Raw genomic sequence first — 6994 nt, 5'->3', positions numbered from 1 at the left:
AAAAGTTTTCTCATCGAACGAGAAACGAACTTTACGCTCTGATTTAAGTCGTCCTCGGGGAGTTGCTAGTTCTAAATTTAGTAGATCAGACCTTTTTTTTTCCTATTTTTCCATTATCTTTGACGATAGCCTCTGATTAATGACATCGCGTAAGGAAAACACCTTCTGGGGCTGCATACAAGCCAAGCGGAAATTCCACTTTTTGTACTAATTTTGGATAAACTCCGGCCATATGGAAAATTAATTTTTTTTGTTTAAGTACCGTATTGGCTCGAATATAGGCCGCACTTTTTTTCCCCCACTTTAAGTCTTTAAAGTGGGGGTGCGGCCTATATTCGGGGTCTAACGCCCGGGCAGGCAGCGGGGTTAGGATACAGATCCCCCGCAGCGTTGCAGGGGACCTGCATCCTACTCCCCGATACGCTCAGACACCCTCCCCTGCCAGCACTTTCCACGGGGGGGAGTACCGGCACGGGAGGTTGTCTAAGTGCATCGTGCGGACGGTCACCGGCTGCGGCGATGCGGGTAAACAGCCTCCGCTGCCGGCACATCTGCACGATGTGATTTAACAATCTCCCTTGCCGGGAATTCCCACGGGGGGGAGTCCCGGCAAGGGAGATTGTTAAAGCGCATCGTGCAGATGTCCCGGCAGCGGAGGCTGTTTACCCGCATCGCCGCAGCCGGTGACCGTCCGCACGATGCGCTTTACCTCTTCCCCCAAGACTTACCAGAGCAGACTCCCGGTTGTCTTGCGGGGCTGGCGGGGGGCATCTACGCAATACGTGTATACAACTTCCGGTGCCGGCACATCTGAGTGCCGGCACTGGAAGTTGTATACGCGTATTGCGTAGATGTCCCCGCCGGCCCCGCAAGACAACCGGGAGTCTGCTCTGGTAAGTCGGTGGGGCAGAGTGGCAGCATATCTCGGGGGGGGGGAGGGGGAGGACAGTGGCAGCATATCCGGGGGGGGGGACAGAGTGGCAGCATGTTTTTTTTGGTGCTTTTTTAAAGAAAAAAACTTTTTCTTTAAAAAAGCACCAAACTTTTAGGGTGCGGCCTATATACGGGGGCGGCCTATATCCGAGCCAATACGGTATATGACTGATACAAAGGCTCCCTGCGACTTCTCTAATATCATTGGACCTTATTTGCATGTGCCTACCCAGAATCCCTTGTGGTTGTGGCAGCACCATGAGATTTCTGAGGGAAAAACAAGCCTTCTGGCGTGTCTGGTGTCTGTAGATGAGCGTTTAATAATAATACTTCTACTATATATATATATATATATATATATATATATTACCTTATAATAGAATAATATAATTATTATATATTTTTTTTTATCACCATAAGAGTAAATATTTCCCACCATTAGACGGCAATTTGCAGATTTTTACAGCCCGTAACCTGTTTAGAATGATAAACTCGCTTTAATTAGATTGTTATAGCAAGATAAAATACAACATTTTATCGAGTGACTCAGAACGTCGAATTGGAAACCGAACAACCCAAAGCAATATTTAAACGTTATTGCCGTTATAAAGAAAATAATTAGAGTTTCTGTTCAAAGTTTTCCCATTATCTGAAAATCTGGAGAAAAAAAAAATATGTGAAAAGCAATATAACAAAATTAATGATTTTTCACTAATTAAATTACCCAAATGCTATACATAGATATATTAGCATTATTGAATTTAATACATTTTGGTAATAATATATATTCCCGAATTTTGTATTTTACTGTACAGATTCACCAACATTTCTATATTCAGAGCATATAAGTTGTTCATATTTTGTCATTTTAGGGGATTTTTTCCATATGATTTTATTTGATAATTTTTTTCCTACAGGAAGCTAATTTTAGACACTTTTCCCCACTAACTACATTTCATCCCGATAATCAGAGGGAAGCTGAATTGAAGCCAAACTGCCGGCTAAAATACCCTTTTCCTGGTGTTTACAGGATTTTTAATAATATTAATAATCATTTTTGTAAACACTTATTGAGAAGAAACCCATTTAGAAGACAATACACCCAAAGTCCGTTATCCAAAGACATTGGGAAGGTAGTTTTACTTTACTGAGAGGGTGGTAGATAACTGGAACAGCCCCCCAGCAGAGGTGGTAGAGGGTAATCCAGTGAGGGGATTAAACATGCGTGGGATAGACATACAGCTCCTGAATCTAAGACGAGACCAGCGACTGATTGAGGTTCGAATCACCCCACTTTTTCTGTCGCTAATGCGTCTCTGCTTGTTTTTCTGGCGCTTATCGATGAATAAATAATAAGAATTTCTTGCACCGGCTGAACTTCTCTCGTTTTTGTGAATCGCGGCTGGGAAGGTCCTCTTATTTTCCGTATTATTTTCTGAACCGGCCGGCCGCGGCTTTTATTATCCGCGTGTTCTTTGTGAGCCGCTTTTTGTGAGTTTTTGTAGGCAGGGTGGCCAAGGATCCCGTTAATCTCGATACATTTTTTTTTTCTTTTGTAGTCCTGGCTTTGACTAAAGAAAGAAAATCCATTATTAGTCGGAATGCCGAGGATTCGCGTAGCGTCTTACCGAACGCTTTACCGTTTCACCAGAAAAAAAGAACATCTACATTCCTTCATTTATTCCTATTTCATATTTATTATAGTTTTATTTTTTATTTTATTTTTTTATTTTTTTGCTTTTCTTGGTTCGTTTCTATTTTCGAAATAAAATTCATTCACATTTGGAAAAAGGTCTTTTCTGCCTAAAAAAAGGCAAAAGTACAGAACAGCGTCCGTCTTGCTTTCCGTGGAACCCCCAGCGGTTTAACACTTTGGTTATTATTCAACAGATTGGGTCAGCGGGCAGTCCTGGCCGCATCCCACATGGGAAGGCCCCGCGTGGCCGGAGCCCAGAAGTTCCCAGGTATGTGCGGAGCCCCTACTGTTGTCTCAATTACCCAAACTATACCTTTAGATTGTAAGCTCTCGAGCAGGGGCCTCAGAAGCCCCTCATTCTTGCCAGAAGCCTTGTACAACAGTGCCGTAGGGCTAGACGGCAGCTCACGGGCCGGGTCCTCATCTCCTGATGCGTCTGTATGTATTAACCCCTTAATGACAAAGCCCGTACATGTATGGGCTCAAAATGCATTGTTTTCAATGGGTTTAGGAACCGCCCATTGTCCTTAAGGGGTTAATGTATATTTGTTATGTGCGTTGACTGCCCCATTTAAATTGTACAGCGCTGCGGAATGTGTTGGCGCTCAATAAATAAAAGGTAATAATAATAATAATTACAATTAAATGAATAATATTTGCATGCCGGGGGCGTGTTTTGCCTGCTTTATTTTTTTTTATTATTATTTTGAGGCAAACGAGCAGGAAGCATGCTCTGTATATGATGTCATGAAAAAGAAATGTGTCCTTAATAAAGAAAGCGTCATCAGAAATAAACCTGTTTTCTCTGAGAGATTAACCAAACGTAGGTATTTTCACCCCGTTCTGTATCACTAATAATATTCTTAAAAGAGAAATCGGCAGCTGTTTTTTTTATATAAAGCCGTTGTTCATAGAAAATACTTTGAATGGCAATTTAAGTAAGAAAAGAAACAATTTTTAATTTCAGGAGGTTTTCACGGACTATCGGGGGGGGGCAGATATCTCAACCAGGAGGACTTTTTTTTGCAGAACCAAAATCTGGATGATTTGACCCAAAGTCAATCAACAGGGAAGTGTGCCGGGAGGACGGACACCGTCATTTTCGTTTGTTTTTTTTGGTACATTCGTGTTCAGATGATGAATTTCGGTTGCTGCCATCTTGGTTCCGATGAAATTCCAGAGAGGTTTTTCCATTCGGAAACCACATTTATTGTCACTCACTTTACTCTCTCATCCTCTCTCACATTCTATTTCACTCTTTTTTTCCTTTTTTTTTCTTTCTTTCCCTCTTTTTTCGCTTTTCTTCTTGTCTCCCTACCTTCTCCGCCGCCCCCCCATGCCCTTCCCTCAACGATGCTCCTTCTCTTGCTGCGAGAAAGTCTGAATCTTTATAGATGTAAATATTTTAAAAAAAAGTTAACAAGTGTTATAAAAATTATAAAAAAGTTATAAAAATTATCTTACTTTGTAAGATAAATAAAATTGGAAAAATCGGGGCGTTTTGGCCCAAACCTGATACCGTTTTATGATTTCAAACATCTCTAGTTTCTATTTTATTACATAATATTTTCCCTCAAATGGCTGCTTTTAGGCAGTTCTAGAGTTTCCTTTCTTTTATATTAAGTTTTTCACATTTTTTTGGCATTGATTTAATGTCTGCCGTAAACTGAAAACTCATTATATAAAACACCCGAACGGAGGCAATCAGATTCAGCACATTGGCATATTCACATTTCCAGCTAATTGGAATTACTTATCGCTCTCCCGCGGGTAATTACAACAAACAAACAAAAAAGTGAAATCCTAATGAAAGGTTTATTAAGAAAATATAACGATTTTTTTTATAATTTATGCTGTGTGAAAATAACAATTTTAATCTCTGATTCTTTTAAATTGCTTGGTGTACGATGTGGGAGATGCTGTCATTTTTTTCTTTACTAAATAGGTGGTTGATAAGTGAAACCGACTCCCAGTGGAAGTGGTAGAGAGTAACACAGCGAGGGAATTTAAACATGCGCGGGATAGACATACGGCTCCTGAATCTAAGACGAGACCAACAACTGATTAAGGTTTGAGTCTTTACAGCAGGAGAAACGGGCAACTAGACGGGGGCCGACAGGGGCCGATCTGATGTTTCTATACATTATTTTATATAATGCCACTAATTGTCAGCCATTAAATGGACGTCATTTTGTGGATATAAGGAAAACATGGCGGACGTCTGCTGACCAGCAGTGACTAAAGCCCATTCAGTAAAGTGCATTGGACCCAGCCATTCTAATCCAAAACAAAAGCGAATAAATCAGATGAAGGATCTCGCCTACCGTGACACCCGGTCAGAGACATCGGCAAAACGGTTACAATGTGAACCGAAATCTTCATTAATAAGTAAAAGACCCCGAATCCCCCCCCCCAGTCTGGCCGGGTATTTCATTTAATGCCCTAAGGGCAGCTGGGCATTTCCATAAAGCCTGTGAAGCGAAGTAGAGGGTTTGAAAGATTTATCACCGGCTTCATTTTTTATCCTTAAATTAAATACAGAAATGCGTTTTTAGACACAGAGGGAGATTTTATTTCTCCGACATTTTAAATGACCCTTTTTTAAAAAAAATATATGCTCCTGGGGGAACTGATCTGATCATCATTTTCTGAAAGTTTTTAACCGGTTGACGGGGAAATTTCATTTCTACGGCCATTATCCGCTGACCCTTCGACTGCTTAGTGAGAGGTGTGATGGGGGGGGGGAAGGGTTAAACTGTCAGATTCTATCATCGTAACGTGAAAATGAGAAACTCCATGTATTGTTCGCTGTGAAATATTTTATAAAAAAATCTATAAATGGACATCACCCCCCCCACTAAGGGGACATTTTAGTTTTTTAACCCCTTTCATCCCACAGGACATGGGTGGAGAGGGGGAGGGGTCTGTGTCCCTCCAAACTGGATTTAATTTATTCTTAATCATTTTCTCTCTCCAATGAGAAGAGGATGAGGGGCAAATATGCCACACAGGGGGCGGCTCTTTTCAGTGGCAGCTGATAATGCATCCAATGGGTAGAAAGTGGGGTCAAAGGTCAAGCTATTCCATATTGGGCCCTTTAATCATATTGATTATATTCATGACCTCATTTCCAAAGCAGGGACACTCAGATCAATTTGCCTAGAAGCCAAATAAAAATAAATTATATGATGTGATCAAAAAATATTAATTAGGACTATTGTAAAAATGTTACCATTTATGTACAATATGTATTTATTTTAATGTATCTTTTCTTAAATTACTTTTGGTTCAGTGCAGAATTTATTGAATTTTTAGCAGCATGAAGTCATTTTACAAAACTGTGTAAAAAAAAAAAATACGGAAATATTTGTCCATAAAATGGTAATTTATAATTAATTATATTACATAAGACGTTCTGCAAAATGTAACACTCGCTGATGGCGTTTAATGAATCTGGGTGTTAAATATTGTAATAGAGTCTGTAGCGGACTGACTAATTCATACACTGTATCTCAATTAGAACTAATGTAAGACCTAGGTAATATGCAAATTAAAATTTGATTTAGCACGCTAACCTGTTTCAATGCATTTGATTAAGATTTTATTTTAATATGACTTTTTCCCCTTAAAAGTTCTATGAAGTTAGTGCATTAATTTACAATGGGAAGCAGGGGCTTGAGGAGCACCTAATAATTAAGAAATGTTTTCATGGAGGTATAAAAGCCTCCCAGCTTATTTGCTTAATTTAAATGTTTAACATACACGGGAGTGCAATTAAAGTTTCGTCAAAAATTAGTTTTTAAACAGAATGGACTAAAGACATGGGAAACTGATAAACACATGAAAAATATATATATTACAATATTATAATATGGAACTCGCATGTCCTCCCCTTCAACTCACAAAATTATTAATTATTATGATTAGTAACTATATCATAATATTTTAATATTATATAAAATAAACTATATACATCATTCTTCAACCAAAAAAAACAATAATTAAAAAAAAGAAAAATAAATAAAAAAAAAGATTTTCCTTTCAACGCATCCTATTTTTTCTGTCTCAGGTTGAATTACTTGTGGTTGAAAAAAATCACCGATAAAGAGTCCATGCTATGCCTCATCCTAAAATTGGAGGGGGTTAAAAATGAAATTATCTTAGGGGAGATTGAGGCCTCTATCCCATGCCCATTATGATATGGACTTAAAGTAAAATGAACCCTTTGGAGGGGTATGGGGGAAACCGGCGCCATTCCTGTCCTACGTGGTGGAAGCGATTAAGTAAACTAAATTTTAAACAAGCTTTAGGAGATTCAAAAGAATTTATTTGAAACATTGTTCTAAATATAAGACACTTTAAATG

The sequence above is a fragment of the Spea bombifrons genome, chromosome 5, assembly GCF_027358695.1.
Source record: "Spea bombifrons isolate aSpeBom1 chromosome 5, aSpeBom1.2.pri, whole genome shotgun sequence".
Lineage (NCBI taxonomy): Eukaryota > Metazoa > Chordata > Amphibia > Anura > Pelobatidae > Spea > Spea bombifrons.
The sequence above is the reverse complement of the archived record's forward strand: the minus strand, read 5'-3'. Positions refer to the sequence as shown.